The 15,955-nt window shown below is 38.1% G+C and overlaps 1 protein-coding gene across 1 annotated transcript in view; it reads left to right on the top strand.

The window, feature by feature from the left end:
- The window catches only part of SGK1 (serum/glucocorticoid regulated kinase 1), a 109,562-nt gene that overhangs the window by 43,468 nt on the left and 50,139 nt on the right, over positions 1-15,955 (top strand). The window lies entirely within an intron of this gene.

Genomic DNA, 15,955 nt, shown 5'->3' with positions numbered 1-15,955 from the left:
ATGATTTGACCCACAACAGAGCACTATGCCAAACCATATTTCACTAATTTTCATATGTAATACTCATATTTTTATATATACTCATATTTTTTAAGACTTATTTTTCTCTGTTCCACCAAGAGTTTTGGTTTTTGTTTTTAATTTTGTTAATCTAAGAAAGCCAGATAAATGATTTATCTTGCAGGTTCTAAAATTTCAAAAATTTAAGATTGTATTTTTCACTTATAACTCAATTAGGCTTATATTTATTTTGACTTTTTAAACCATTAAATTAAATGCTTATGTTACTTTTATTATCATTCTATTGACACAAAACCACAAATTAGGAAGACAGATGTTATTACAAAGTACAATTAATTGCAAATGATCTACCAATACATTATTTTAGAACAGTGCGTTATAAGATGATAAATGTTAATAACTCTTCCCTGCTTTTTTTTTTTATTTTCCTGAAGGAAATGTTTTCCAAAGATCAAGGAATCATTGTAGCTGCTAAAAATGCTTGAATCTGAGTTCAACTTTAGGATATGCAATGTCTTAGAATCTGTTTCCTGCCTACTTTCTAAGGTTCCTAGAAAGGTCAAATGAGATAACACATATAAACTATTTCATAATCCAGAAAGTGCCATGCAAATAGACATCATTATTACTTATGCTTGCTGATTTACATATTAGCTAAGCCTGTGGATCTGTAACACTAAATTAGACTTCCTTGACTAGGTTAGCACTTGGCTGATCTATGAACATTTGTCATGGTGCCATTTGCTGTTTAGCTAGACACTGGCTCAACTCCAGATTGATCATAAAAGGCAGTAAACAGATCCTAAATGCAAGGATTGGCAAACTTTTTCTGCAAAGGACCAGTTAGTAAATGTCTTAGGCTTAGTAGGCCATTAAGTCTCTGTCATTTCTGTTCAGCTCTGCCCTGTAGGGAAAGCAGCCATAGATAATATATAATGAATGGGCCCGACTGTGCTCAAATAAAAGTTTTTATTTACAAAAACATGTGGCTGGTCTGCCAGCCTTAGTTTGCAGACTCTTAAACTCTAAGAGTGCAAACGAATTTGCCAAATCCTTAACGTCTAAAGGACTATTCATAACTTAGAGGTAGAAAGAGGGCTCTAGAAATCCTACACAGAGCACAAAGGCCTAGTACTAAATGTTTACTTGAGGGCCTGGTATATGCCCCATTTGTTAAGAGCTAGGGATAGATTAATGAATAAATGGAATTTTATATAAGAGGAAACAATAAACAAAGAGCTGGGAGGAATTTAAAGCAACACTGTGATTCATCCTTTTACTTTATCTGGAATAATAGGTGAATGATTCTATAATTTACAATGGATAACTGGATCTGACTTTGCTGAGTTTTTTCTTAAGGTCACCACAAATCAAGAAGACACTTAATATGTTAGCCATTTAACCACGAATCTATATTTTGTATTCCTACTGGGATTAAATCATGAGATAGTTCCTTGACAAAGGCACCTCTGTCCTTTCAGGAAGTAGCCTTGTGTGATGAGAAGATGCAGAGGCTGTTAGATACACAGGCCTAGTAGTAAAGACTCAAAGTTTTTCCTCCGACAACTCCTAATGTGGATAATTTTAAGCAAATCGTTAATTCATCCTTCTCTTTCAGTGTTCCCTCCTATGAAAATTGAGATTATTCATGTTTGCCATCTAGTCTTTCCTGAGGTTTTTTAGTAATTTGAGGATGAGATGGGATTTTAAAACATTTTGTAAATGTAAACCTATGTATAAATAGTGTGCTGGAGTCAGGCAACCTGCATTCTGATGCCAGCTCTGCCACAAAGTCAACATATGAACTTGAGCAAGTCACTGAATCTCTCAAACATATGATGAGGCCAATCAACTCCAAAGCTCTTTTTAGTCTGAAATCCTACAGTGGGAGTTTGATCACCTATAAATGAAAATAAACTCTGTACCTGACCTGAAAAGATAAAACGTAGAAATGAGGTAAGAATGTTTTAAATAAAATAAGAGAGCAAATAGAGTGTTAGTCCTTTAAGAATATAGGAGGGGGTGAGTTCTGACTTTAAAAAACAATACATTTCAGGGGCACCCAGGTGGCTTAGGTGGCTAAGCATGTGATTCTTGATTTCTACTCAGGTCATGATCTCAGGGTCCTGATCTCAGAGTTGTGAGATCAAGCCCCACATCAGGCTCTGTGCTTGGTGGGGAGTCTGCTTGAGATTCTCCCTCTCCCTCTGCCCCTACCTCCACTTGCTCTCTCTCGCTATCTCACAAACAATAAATAAATAAATCTTTAAAAAAATAATCACAAACCTTTTTGTACTTAACAACACAATGTAGAGGTCTTTAAAATTACCACTAATAGAATACAAAGAAAATTAGTTGATTCATGTCATAGAGGAAAATTTTTATTATACTTCTAAAATCTTTTGAGAAGACTAAAAATATGTAAGAGTAGAGGATTTTAATAAAACAATTAACCAAATATGATTTATGTAGAAATTTGTATCTAATAAACAAAGAAAACACATTATTTTACACATACATGGAACAATTACATAAATGGACCAAGAATTAGATCATGAAGCATATCTCATCAAATTCCAAAAAGCAGGAATCACACAGGCCACATGAGCTGATTACAATTTGGTAAAATTAGAAACTAACAGCAAAATGAGAGCCAATTGCCATCCCTGGCCAATCCTTTCACCTAGACTCCACAAACACCCTGCTATTAACTCTGGGTTTACATAGAAAATGAAAGATGGAAATTAAAAACTTTTAAGCACTTATGCCACGGCCAAGAAACTGCAAAATGAAACAATGAAATTGTATTTGCTTTGAATCCATCAGATTGTCAAAGGGTTAAAAGATTGATATTGGTAAAAACATGGGCCAAAATGCTGCTAGTAGAAGTTTTTTGGCAATGTACCTTTATTAAAAATTTTTAAATCTCATACCTTTTAATTTAGCAAATCTATGTGTTCCCATCTTCGCTCACTACATACTTGCTTATGTTATACTAAGGATGGGTACAATGACATCCATTGTGATATTGGAGATGGTAAAAAAAAAAATGGAGGGGATGGAGGGAATATCTATGAGTAATAAAACTGTAAACTCATTATTGATTATGGTACCTCCATGTTGTAGAACAGTATGCAGCAGTTAAAAATGATCTCCATAGGTACTGATCTATCTGAAGTTATTTTAAGTTAGAAAACCAAGTTGAAGGTGAATATACATATGCATGTAGCATTAGCGTCACATTTATTTTTTAACTTCATATTTTTCTTTCAATGTCTGTGTATGTATCCATGAATGTTTGTGTGCACACATGTTTGTATATAAATGCAAGTGAAAAGATCTGAAAGTATATTCACTGAACTAAAATGGTGATTACCCCCTTCCGAGGATTAGAATCAGTGGGAGAAAAGTAGTCAAGAAGGACTTCAGCTTTGTCTATACTGGTTGAGTTTTTCAAGACCATATTAATATATTACCCATGGGTTTAGGGAAAATACCATGCCTACCAGGAGACACACTTGTAGAAAGTATACAGTTACAACTCAATCCTATGGGTTGAAAGTCAGGCACTGTCACAAAGATGGTTTCACATCGTAAGACCATTCTATCACTACAAAGAAAGGCTCCTGGAGGAAAATGGAAAATGCGTGATTTTTTTGCTTCCACAGCCCCTTGCTTATATTCCTGTCCATTATGTTGCCCTGCCCTGTATGATGTCTTTATGTGTGTCCACTTATTCTCTATGGTTCCCACAGTCATCAGATCTAACGTATGTTCAGTTTCCTATCTCCTCCAGGCCTGTGTACATGCTGTAAAGTTAATGTGTTCTTTTTTTCTCTTTGCCTTTATTAGCTAAAATTGAAATTTTGTTCATGCAAGTTTTTTAAACATGAAAAAGAGAGAGTAAGGACAAAAAACTCTGCAGCCCAGGCTGGCTGGAAATCCCATGCATTCCAGAGGTACTACATGGCCAGGGCTCACAGCTGAGTCTCATTAAGCTTGCCCTCTCATATGGGATAGATTTGGCGGAGTGAGGATTTCCTCAGCCTCCTCTGTCTTCCAACTGAAGGCAGCTCGTAAGGTGCCCAGTCAGTGACCAACAGCTGAAGCCAGGGCACCATGGCCTGTTTTTAGGGCCCTAGTGAAGTCAATCCTCCAAAAGGAGCCATCAGACTTGGAGAAGTTATTAACAAATTACTACAAACACAAGAATGAACACTGAGTCTGTGCTGTGAGGAAATAGAATGTCATTGCCTCTTCTTCCTCCTCAGAAACTCACCAAAGACAGAAATAGAAAGCACTTTTAATTAAGTAGACTTTACACAGTTCTACTGGGGAGAGAGTCTGCCCCAGGAGGCTTGTTCAGTGGTTGAGGTAGCTTACCTCCATCTGTAGGCTACCACAGCCCAAGAGGTGCACTGTTACCATTATATTTCCTCTCAAAATTGTTGAGCAGTTTCTTTGAAGCCCAGGAAGCTGGGTATAATAAAGTGGTCAGCTGAGCAATAGTTTCCATGCTGACTTACTTTCATATCTCCTTGAGTTTTCCTGATCCCTCTTAAGAGGAGGCTATAGAAAATATACTTAAATTATCCAGATGGCTTTATAGATTTCTGGTTTCTTTCAATTTACATAGTAAAAATGTTTTTTTTTTATGAAGGCTTATAGAGAATAAAATAATAGTGCTTCTATTGCCCTCTTCCCCCAGTTTTCTGCTCTTGGCATGACATGGTCTCTGAAGGATGTGTGGTGATTTCTAGGCTTAACACTCATAATGGTCCTTGTTCTGCACCAAATGTTAAGCCATGTAATCCTTGGGAAAACACTCATCCCATAAAACAAAAGATGAGACTACTAAGGGGCAGAGGGGACAAAAAAATGCCTCCCACACCCCTCCCCTTTTTTTTGTCTGTATATTTAGAATCTGATGGAATAGATGACATTCTTTCTATCCAGAAATCCTGAGTTCTCCATCCATCTCTGCCTCTGGCAGGTCACATGACCTTAGACATGTTTGCATGGTTTTTTTTTTTCCCGTTTGAGGCTCACTTGCAAGCCGCGAAGAAGGAAATAGTGCTGCTCAACTCGCAGGACTGATGAGAGGATGGGGAGCAAATGAGAAAATACGTGGAGCTCTTAAAAAACAAACAAAAAAAAAAAAAAAAAAAAAACAAATACACAAACAGGAGCACCTGGGTGGCGCACATGTTTAAGTGCTGGACTCTTGGTTTGAGCTCACATTGCAATCTCAGAGTCCTGAGATAGAGCCCCGCATGGGGCTCTGCTCTCCCAGTGGAGTCTGCCTCAGATTCTCTCTCCTTCTCCCTCTGTCCCTCCCACTGTGCACTCTCTCCCTCTTTCTCAAAGTAAACAAGTAAATCTTTAGAAAACAAAACATAAAAAGCATTTGAAATATTATGAATTGGCAATTGTAATAAAAGCTGGAAAGACTTTTAAACAAGTTAATCAGTTTTAAGCAAAACATTCATCACATGTCCAAGTTTTCCTCATTAAAATAATAATAATAAATAATAATATGTCTTGGAAAACATTAAAAATGACTCAGTAAGCTGCCCTCTTAGGATAGTGAAAAATCCCTAAATACTATTTCCATTATATATCTGAAATTATTATTCTAATACTGAGGCAGAATTAGAAGATAGTTTTACCTCCCAAAAAAACCTTGGAATTCTTTTCACTAAAAAGGCAGCATTCTTAAAAATGTTTATTTCAGGCAGGGGTATATAAAATAGAGGAAATGCTGTTGGTTTCACTTTGAAGCTTTCAATATTTTTTTCCTTTTGTCCTACAGTAATTTGAAATGTCCTAAGTGACTTCCAATTCAAGTAATTCTCTTTGGCTAAAATCCAGAGGGAAGATTGCCTCGTCATCCTATAACTTCTACTAAGAGCTATTGCCTGACCAAAATATCCATTTTTAGACTTTATGCCTTTTAATATCAGTCCACATCTTTTCTAACTTTTCCTCATGATTTTCAAAATTCAGGTAAGAATTATTGCAGCAGCACTACTGAGATGTTTAAAAATAATTACATGAGCACCTGGGTGGCTCAGTGGTGGAGCGCCTGCCTTCAGCTCAGGGCGTGATCCCAGAGTCTTGGGATAGATTCCCACATCAGGCTCCCTGCATGGAGCCTGCTTGTCCCTCTGCCTGTGTCTCTGCCTCTCTCTGTGTGTCTCTCATGAATAAATAAATAAGATCTTTAAAAATAATAATAATTCCAGGGATGCCTGGGTGGCTCAGTGGTTGAGCGTTTGCCTTCGGCTCAGGGTGTGATCCAGGAGTACTGGGATCAAGTCCTGCATCAGGCTCCCCACAGGGAGCCTGCCTCTTTCTCTGCCTATGTCTCTGCCTCTCTCTCTCTCTCTCTGTCTTTCATGAATAAATAAATGAAATTGTAAAATAAGTAAATAAAAATAACTCCATTTTCTTTATATACCAACTATGTTTTGGTACATGTTCTCTCTCAGTTTTTTCCCACGTGCACTTATCTTATACCCGATTGGTATTATAATGAATCTGTGACAGTGAAGCTGCCTTTTTCTCACTTAGCATTCATTGGAAATATGTATATGTTGTAACATAAGTTTAATAACTATCATTATGGTTAACATCATATCAAATTGATGTCATTCTATGTAACCATCTACCTACTGTAGTACTTTCATTTTTATTATTTTTTTTCTCTTTTTGATAAGGCTGCAAGTGATTTTTCCCCTCAATTTGAATAACCTTGAGATAAATCAAACTTTAGTCTAAGTCCCTAGTAATAGAGTTTGAAGATAATTATGGTGCTTGTCAAAATACTTCTGAGACCAATTTAGAAAGAGTTGAGTCAATCCAGCATTATATGAACAAAGTTCCTTCATTAGCACATCATCTCTTGAAAGTAGTGGCATGTTTTAATTTTTGTTACTTTAATTAAATAATACTTCAGTGATGTGATATGCATTTCTTTGATTACCAAAAATTTAAGGAATTCTTTTCCATTTTTAGATTTATGACTTGTAATTCGTCATGGGAATTATTTCATTCTATCCTTGCTTCTTTATCTGTTGCAATTTTGTGTTCATGTTCATCAATTTAAATGAATTCTTTCTCTTTTTTAAAGATTTTATTTATTTATTTGAAAGAGAGAGTGGGTGAGAGAGAGGACACAGTAGGGGGAGCCGCAGAGGGAGAAGCAGGCCTCCCCCAATGCAGAGCTCCATCCCAGAACCCCAGGATTATGACCTGAGCCAAAGACAGATGCTTAACTGACTGAGGCACTCAGGTGCCCCTAAATGAATTATTTCTATGTAGATTTAAAATTCTCTTTTAATCCTAGCTGAGGCAGATTTTTTTCCCCAGTCTGAGTCTTGATTATTACATTCTCAAAAATGAACCAGGTCTGCTTTTTTGTAATATGAGAGGAAATGCCTATGTTAGCTTAAAGCTAAAATAGGCACACCTTCTTCCTTCCGAAAAAGTACTGAGTAGGGCCCTGTTGCCCACGGAAGGGTTGCATGTGAAAAAACGCCAGGTCCTGGGTGAGTATGGCTTCCTGCCCGCCCCGTGTGCACAGTACGTATCTGGCCGGACAGCTTGATAACCAAGGAGGGAGCTGGCTCTTCCTCTTCCAAGAGTACTTCTGTGTTTCCAGTGCATGTTTCCAGGGTTCTCAGAGCCGGGGGGCCACCTCTACCCACTTCGGGTCTGCCTTTCTCTCCCAGAAGTGAGGCCTGGGGCCCTGGAGGAGAGTTCTGCCAGCATTCAGGGTAGAGAGGAGGCAGTGGGGCCTCCAGGCCTCCCACTCTCCCCTTTGGGTCCTGACCAAAGGACTGTTTATTCACAACTTGGCACACACTTCTGCTGTGTGTAAAGACATGGTTCAAGGACAAAAAATTAAATTATAGAGATGAAACTCTGGGGTAAAATAGGTCTATGCCTGCACTCAGAGCTCACTTCATTTTTATGACCCAAGCTCTCCTATGAATTACATCCTACTGGTATGCGTCCTTCCCAGGTGATAGGTCTGGAAGGGGACAAGGGAATCCATCCAGGCTATTTAGGACATAAAATATTCCAGGAAAGTTCCTCCTTGCCTTCTCCTGGAACTCTCCAACCCTTAGGTTGGAGCATATTTTGTTGGCTCTCACTGTATGTAACCAAATCTTTCCTGCTTCTAATTAAACTTACTCCTTTCAGTATAGTCCTTCCCAGAAACCATATGGCTCTTTTCCACTAAAATGATATCCCTTCTTAGTAGTTTTGAGATTCTGAAAATTTTAAAAGATGTTTCATATACTACTAAAAGTCTACAAGCAAGACCAAAATTTAAGGGAACAAAGTTTAACTGTATGCCACATGCTTTTTTTGCCATTATTTCTCTTTTTCTCAAAGTTTATGCTACATTTTTCCTGGATTACTTATTGAAATGATAGAATTCTATCTATTAAGTAGCATCCCTATAGTGTAAACTACTCCATAAAGAATAAATTAAGAAATAATAATTTGGGGAAAGATTTCTTTAAAAAAGTGTAACAATTCTAAAAATTACCTTTGGGAACCTGAAAAGATCCTTCTTATAAATCTTCTAAAGAAAAAAGGAAGTAAAAAAGTGATCAATATCACCTTGATATTTCCTATTCACATAAAGTAAATTGCTCCTCATTCATTCTGCTTACAGAGAGCCTCAGATGAATACTTAAATGTGCTGAGACGCATTCACCAGTGGTATTAGGATAAATAAATCATTTTATTTTCACATGTCACTGATGTTAGAGCCCCTTGTCTTTGTGAGCCAGTAAATAAATCAGTCTATTTCTAGGCAAGACTCTAGCAAAGCTCAATTTGGGTAGCATCATCTCTTGAGAGAATCATCACACCCAGCCGAGTACACCAATATTCTGTAAGTGACTCAGCTCTATTCTGTAAGAAGATTAAACTTTTCTTATTGACCTTGAGTAGCAGACATTGGCATAAGAACATACTAAAACTCCCTGTGAAGTCAGGCCAAACTCCACAGCTTGCTATCTATAATTTTAGTTTACTCTTCCAGCGTCCATAAGCCTTGATAACTGTAAATACATAATTCTATTCTCAAATCACTCTTCTCTCTTACTCTGTTTTCCTTTTAGCTTGATTGTAAAATAAAGGAGATTCGTCTAGGTTTCTATTTGAGGGAAAAATGCAAGAATTCAACAACTGTCTGGGTTAGATAAGTAGTAGACAGGTGACTCCCTATTTAAGTAATAAGGAGCAGAGGTTATAAGTCTTTATAGATTAGAAAATGCTAAATGCATTAACTTGGTGGTACCAAAAAAAAAATTAATGACTCTTAGAGTGCTGTTTTTGGCTTAAAATTGCATGTATCAGCAACATTGAATTATTTTTAAAACAATCAATCTGATACCAGCATGAAGACAGAACTTTCAGGTAGCAACCACCTATGCAAAATGGTGACAGGGACATCAGAATCTCGTATCCCAGGCAGCCCCAGTGGCCCAGCGGTTTAGCGCTGCCTGCAGCCCAGGGCGTGATCCTAGAGACCCTGGGTCGAGTCCCACATCAGGCTCTCTGCATGGAGCTTGCTTCTCCCTCTGCCTGTGTCTCTGCCTCTCTCTCTCTCTGCATCTCTATGAATAAATAAATAAAATCTTAAAAAAAAAAAAAAGAAGAAGAAGAATCCATATCCCCTCCCAGTCCACGACAGAGCCTTGGTTTGTTCTCTTGACTAGCGTTCATTGAGAGTTTCTATTACAGACCAGACAGTATCCGATGCAGTGCTTTCAGGAGAGGAAGGAATATTGACAAGTAACCAGGCAGTCCTAATCACTGGGATACATGTATACATGATAGGTGAAGGTATAGACTGCACATAAGAGGGTCCCATAGCTGACTACAGGGGATCGGTGAAGGCTTCCCAGTAGAAGAGTAATCTCAATTAAGAGGTGAAGGATGAGTAAATTAGTGAGTTAGGGAAGATGAGGATAAGAAGCCTAGGCCAATGAGGCAAATAATCCAATATCTGGAGGACTGAAGTAACATTAAATTTTTTTTAAGTAAATTTTTTTTAAGTAAAATTAAAACAGGGAAAATAAAGCTGAACTGGAAAGCAAGAATCCAGGTCATTAAGGCTTTTCACAAGGCATTTAAAAAAATTTATATACTATCCTCAGGAAACAAAGATCCATTTAAATGTTTCAATCACAACAGTGTTATCATTAGGCATAAAGAATGGATAGGAGAGAGTCAGATTCCAGAAATTCTTCCTTTGGAGATTTATGGCCTAGGATTAAGGTTTATGGCTCTGACCCTGTTAAGGACAAATGAGCTTGAGATTTAATACAAAAAGTTTGGTTCTTGTTTTGTAAAAAAAAAAAAAAAAACAACAACAAGGATTTCAGATTGGGGAAAAGGTGAGTGATATTAACTAAAGGGCTCTCATTACTGAAATGGGGGGAAATGATTTAAAAAGAGGGTCTAAACCCATGAACAAAATTTGTTGTTCACTACGTTTGTCATTATTTAGTGACTAAAGAGAAAATGTAAAATTAGGGTGTATAATTGAAAAGCTTCAAAGAGGATGGCAGTTTGGGGGAGAGAGGGAAATACAGAGCAAGAGGAAATATTTTGGGTGTGATACCAACTATCACAGGCTATACTCCATTTGGTATTTGACTTGAGAAATCCCACAGCCTCTTGGAGAAGCAGAGCCTATGGAAACCAGAGTCAGGGAGTTCTGTCTGGTAGGATTACTTGTCCATGAGTAAGCAGAAAGCTGTAAATGATGGAAGAGAACAGGTATCCCTAAGGTGTTTTTGCATGGATATCACCAGTCTTTGTATGGGGAGATGACATTGTTGACCTTGTATCAATGTTGAGTGTGGTCTGAGCTACATTTCCTAGCATTAAAGACTGAATTTGTACTGATCTGTTTATATTCTCTCACCTAATCTCACCACAGTCTAATAGGACAAATTCTCAATACACTGAAAGGATTAGTTTAACTGATGTCCCCTGAGCCTTTAGCACAATGCTCTCACAGACTACATTAATCAGACCCATGGTGTTGAATAGAAGCAATGGGGGAAAAAATAACAGAATTTGAAGAAATGCTTTCTTGAGTAATTTCTAGCCCTTGAAGAATGCAAAAGTTCCTATTTCCTTCATAGCTGAAATATTAATATCTGTAAGAACTCTACTGTTTATCAAAGATGTAAGCAGAAGTTAGACGACTTTATTTCATGGATTAAGTCTAAAAGCCGTATGTACTTTCATGAAGGCTCATAATGGATTGGTAATGGTTATTATGGATGATAATATTATTTAGACAAGTTAGAAATACCAAGTTCAAAAGATGTTTAAAGCAAAAATGGCATAAACCATTTCACAAATGCACAGACTGAAATTATCTATAATTTCAGTGAATGGCATAAATTGTATGACATACAGTTGGCTCTGGCTTTCATTTTCGTGGTAAGCACAGCTTGTAAATCAGTGACATGACTCATGGATCTCAGGCATGGTGCATCAATCAAGCACCTGCTTTCCCAATTTGTCAAGTTACATTTCATATCTGAACACAAATAACCATATTATTAACCTCAGTCATCAAAATTAATCTTTCAGTATGGAAAGGATATGCATGTTTAAGCTAATAGGGTTCACTTCCTCCTTGTGGCATATCCCATGCACTTAATTCATAAAAACAATGCTATGTCTCTTTGTTGAACATCTCAGAGGTCAATGCTATTTTGAGTTCTGTTTGTGGCTTTGTGTGGGCCATATATAGGTAAATTTTACAAAAGGCCACAGCAGGTGTGATTTTGAACCGAAGCCATGTGAAAGCAACAGCATGCTGCCTAACCTCACTTTGGGGAAATCCAAGCTTCTAAGTGGCCACACAGGATGTTTCATCAAAAGAGGGATTTTCCCCCTCTGCTCTGGGACACATTGCTTCCCTCCTCTTCCTTAATTCTGCAGTACAAAAATATTCTCCAACCAGCTAACAATTTGCCCTGTTATAGGTGACCACATTGGAGGATGGGGTGGGTGGGACTAGAGAATGGGGAGTAGTTTAAGCTCTGAGGTTTGAAAGGGACAGTAAGGACAAATCTATGAAACACTCTGGTCAGCCCATCATGCCTCTGGGCTGGCTACTTGATATTATCCAATACTAAAAAGAAATGATCCCTGGCCCACATACGCATCAAGCATCATTTTGGAGTTAGATCTCCCTTCAAACTCCAGCTCTAACACCATCTGTGTCTTAAAGTTTCCCGGTCTGTAAAATGGATAATAGTACAAACCGAACAGGGTTGCTGTGAGGTTTCAGTGAGAGAATAGATGGGCATTTACTTCATTTCTCTTTGCCTCCATCCTCCCTCAAACTCCATCTTAGTTTCCCAAGCCTAAAAGAAATCAAACAGGCCCATGCAATGAAATTATGATTCCAAATGACATGTAATGTGCCAATCTACTACTTCTCTTCACCTTATAATTTGTATCCATTGGATACTATATTTATTAATCTTTAGTTTATGTCCTATGCCTTTTTGTTCAGCAGAAAGACAATTAAAAGAGGAAGTAGAGATCACAAAGCAAGAACATGACTGAAAGAGTTCCTGTCAGTGAAACTTCTAAAGATCAAGTAAGCTTTTTATTAGTGAAGGTGTTAGGTCAACTTACTTCCAGTTTCAGTTATGTCTGCTTTTTGGAAAGCTCTCTTGAGCTACATTAGGGAGAAAACTGGAGGAAAGATCTTCAAGGGCACTTTTTCTCTAGAGCAAAATTTTTAGGATTCCCACCCCCAATTCTGAAGGTTACATCTCCCCTAAAGACCTATTATTGACAAAACTACACAGATTATTTGCCCAGTCCACACTGTGACATGAAAGGTTCTCACAGAAAAATAATTCCATTGACATTTTATCCCATGGAACTTCAGTCCTCCCTGGAAGATCAGATTCTCTGTAGAAAGGCATTTCAAGCAGGTGTGACTTTAATTGTAGGAGTTAATTGCTGCCTGGAAGACAAAACCTAAATATAAATAAAAGAACATCTCCTAAGGTTTTGTATTGTTGTTTAGAATTTTCTCAAATTTGATTTTATTATTTGAAACCTTATTGTTATCAAGACAATTTTTTTCACTTATAAAGATAAAAAATGGAATATAGTATGGAAAACATAAGTAAGAATTATCTATACATCGATGAGCAACATCTTGAGCTTTCTGAGAGTACACCAGAGTACAATTCCTTTGTGCCAGATTAGTGAATAATATAGATTTAAAAACCACCAGCAATTGAGTTTCTTCAAGAACTGTACTTTAAAACTGTAAATTACTATGAAAATAGCAAGGCTGAAAATTGCTATGTAATGAATTGCCCCAGTTATACTTCCTTAATTTACTTTTAATATGCCTCCATTCAGGCAATTTAGAAGTAAGACTTAATCATTAGTGTATTAAAGATGCCGTATATTCTTGAGTATTCTCCGATTAATTCATTAGAATTGAGTCTCTGTTTCCTACCTCAGAAGGCAGAAGCTAAATAGGGAAATGTATTGATGACAATGCTTTTCAGTATTTTTTATTTAGAAGGCTTGAGAATCTTTTTGAGGTTTTTCCTCCCTAGTTGAAATATCTGCTCAGACTGCCACTGTATAATCTCGTTCACAGCTGATGACAGATTACTATTTTGAACATACAAAAAAATTCTAAATGTTTGAAGGATCATAATGCGACATTAGGTACATTTCACGTGTTCAAAACAGCTCCACCACTGGCCCAGACCACATATCCCTCGCTCTCATTCCTTATTGCAAAAGCTCATTTCAACATCAGCAGTCCATCTGCTTGCCACCACGTTCCTCAAACCATCCTCCTGCTCAAACTCTGGGAGTCCTGAGTACCAGCACTGGAAAATCACTGCCACTCACTCAGGCCCTTCTCTGGTTTATCTTTTTCTCAACCAATGACACCAGGAGCCCCTTGGCTTCTCCGTTCTACAGCGTCCTCTGGGACTGCGATCAGTAAACTCCATTACATCATTAAACTTTTCCTCAAAAGCCTCCCTCTGTCATCTCATCTTGTTCTGTAAGATCAGGATATTACAAGTACCTCATATTACAAGTGTGTTTTGAAAAAGCCAGGTTCGCATTCCTCTGAGACTTCATTTGGGTGATGTGCTCTGAATCCCCAGGAGGGAAGAGCCTGAGCTTCCCCGAATACATTGGACCAAGACCATTTTTTTAAAGAAACATCTTCAGGAAAATGTCACCTTGGTTGAAATTTGGCTTTGTACTAAAGGTGGCACATCTTCTCCACCACCCTCAAGCATAAATAGCTTCTTTCTCCAGCTCCTCTGTCTGGGGGCCAAGACCTTGGTGGGCACTTTAACTTAGCCTTCAAGAACTTCACCAGCTCTACTGAGCCATGACCCTGATCATCTACTAACCTCCAAGATGCTTCTTCCTCTTCTTTAATCACTTTGGTGACTGATGTAACAATTTTGCTCCTACCCTTTCATGAACAATCATTCTGAGCAAATCCAATATTCACACTCACGATTCAGCTGATGGTGCCAACAATGACACTAATGATAACTAATATGTCATTTTTTTATATCTACTATAAGCAAAGTATATTAACACTTGACATACATTATCTCATTTAATCTCTCCAGCCATCTCCTCTCTGGCTGACACTGCCATACCCTACTCCTTTATCATGCCCTTCTAGGCATTGCCTTGCATGGCCGCTCCTCGTCATGCAGACATCATCATTCTTTGCTGAAGCTGCACATCTACCAGACATTCCTATGGTGTGCTTACTGCAGGATGGACCCAACAAGCTATGCACAGTTTGTGTAGCTCAGAGCAAGGGTGACACTGGCTTAATTTGCTGGCAGGTTTATAAGACACATTTATAATCATTTGAGGGATCCCTGGGTGGCGCAGCGGTTTGGCGCCTGCCTTTGGCCCAGGGCGCGATCCTGGAGACCCGGCATCGAATCCCACATCGGGATCCCGGTACATGGAGCCTGCTTCTCCCTCTGCCTGTGTCTCTGCCTCTCTCTCTCTCGCTCTCTCTCTCTCTCTGTGTGACTATCATAAATAAATTTTAAAAAATTAAAATAAAATATAATATAATCATTTGAGAGGTCATCTTTGGATGCAGACTTCTTCCCAATGATCTGATGTTATCAAGCAACATGCTCTCTCTCCTAGAGGCAGCTTCAAATGTTGGCTGCCATCCTTTCTCAGTCGTCCTTTCTCTGTGTGCCCGGGCATATATTCCATAAAATCACAAGCTGATGCAATGTTAAGATTAGAAGGGACCATAAAATTCACATGGCCCGGCCTCTCCCCCCATCTTACTGATAAAGAACTGAGGCCTGGAGAAGCCCATAAACTGACATTACCATCAAAAATTGGCTAAAGATTAGATAAAGATGATCAAATGTGCTTATTCCTTTTCAAAAAGGGATTTATTTTGTTGAATATATCCTTGGCTATTTCTTATCTGCCAGGTTGTCATGGTTATAGATCCAAGTCTGTTAGTATACACCCTGTGCATATATATTTCTCTTGATCATTCACTAATTGATAGGCTGATGTGTTGTCAGAGAAAAATAGGCCCGACTGCTTTTCATAGCAGCACAATGAGGTTCTTTCTGTTGGGTGGTTCTTATTTCCTTTGCACCAGATGGTTGTCCCCCAAAGGCCCCAAAACTCCTGGGATCATTAGGATTCCAGATGTGCTTGCTACTGTTGATCTGAGGTAATGTGACTGCACTTCTCTTCCTGCCAAGTATGTATTCAGCTGTTAGACTGAATTCAGAAATGTTGGTCGACATGCTTCTAATATATTTGAAAATTTTCCTGTTTAATTTTGATCCTCCAACTAGGCATTATCCAGTAAAGATAT

The sequence above is a fragment of the Canis lupus genome, chromosome 1 (assembly GCF_003254725.2).
Source record: "Canis lupus dingo isolate Sandy chromosome 1, ASM325472v2, whole genome shotgun sequence".
NCBI classification, from domain to species: domain Eukaryota; kingdom Metazoa; phylum Chordata; class Mammalia; order Carnivora; family Canidae; genus Canis; species Canis lupus.
This window is presented reverse-complemented; position numbering and strand designations above follow the sequence as displayed.